Genomic DNA, 1,240 nt, shown 5'->3' with positions numbered 1-1,240 from the left:
AATGTGTCCGGGCGGCGCCGCGCTAAAATGTGTCTGGGCGGCGCCGCGCTTAAATGTGCCCGGGCGGCGCCACGCTAAAATGTGTCTGGGCGGCGGCGCGCTAAAATGTGCCCTAACCCTAACCCTAACCCTAACCCTGCATTTCCAGGCATGCTCTGGGCACCCAACATGGCCTCCCGGAAGCCTGGTGCCGGAAAACTATATTTACCAGCATTCCTTGGACAGCCGGAACAGCCAATCACGGGCCGAGTTTTCAAGAATTACATTTACCAGCACGCACTGTAACCCTAGCCCTTACCGCCTTTACAAAAAAGCCTCAAGCCCTAACCCTAAAAATCCTCGAAACCCCTACAGACATAACCCAAAATATTTACCACACTAAACACCTGAAGACCTATGCCTAAAACTCCTCACCCAATAAATTAAGACCTTCAAATCCCAAGCCCACAAAATTAAGACGTTCAAATCCCAAGCCCAAAAAATAGGACTCTCAAAACCTAAACCCAAAAACTAAAACCTAAAAACCCAAAAACCTAAACCCAAAAACGCTCCAAACACTAATCCAAAAAAATAAGACGCTCAAAGCACTAACACAAAATATTAAGATGCTCAAAACCCTAAGGCAAAAAATTAAGATGCTCCAAACCCTAACCCAAAAAATTAGGACACTCAAAACCCTAACCCTGGAGAACCTAACCTGAAAAAATAAATAAATAAATAAATAAATAAATAAATAAATAAATAAATAAAAATAAAATTTTAAAACCCTAACCCTAAATAATTGACCAAAAAGAAAACCCTAAGACCCTAACCCTAAAAAACCTTTCAACACTACAACCCATAAACGCTAAAACCCTAACACACTGACCCTGAAAAACTTAAAAACTTAACCCCCAAATCCCTAAAATACTAACCGTTAAAAATCCAAACCTAAACAACTTAAAATCCTAAACATAAACCCTGAGAATACTTACCCTGAAACCCAACCCTAGTGCCCTACCCCTGAAACCTTAAAAGCGTCAATCAATCTTTGGAAAATAACATAGGCTCAGGAGAGGATCTCACTACGCTTACCCTGACTCTGACCCTGACCCTAACCCTAACCCTTACCCCTAACCCTAACCCTAACCCTAACCCTAACCCTAACCCCTAACCCTACCCCCCTATCACTACCCCTAACCCCCTAACGATAACCCTAGCCCTAACCCTAACGAACCCTAACCCTAAACCAAAACCCTAA

Source organism: Anas platyrhynchos, chromosome 12 (assembly GCF_047663525.1).
Source record: "Anas platyrhynchos isolate ZD024472 breed Pekin duck chromosome 12, IASCAAS_PekinDuck_T2T, whole genome shotgun sequence".
NCBI classification, from domain to species: Eukaryota; Metazoa; Chordata; class Aves; order Anseriformes; family Anatidae; genus Anas; species Anas platyrhynchos.
The sequence above is the reverse complement of the archived record's forward strand: the minus strand, read 5'-3'. Positions refer to the sequence as shown.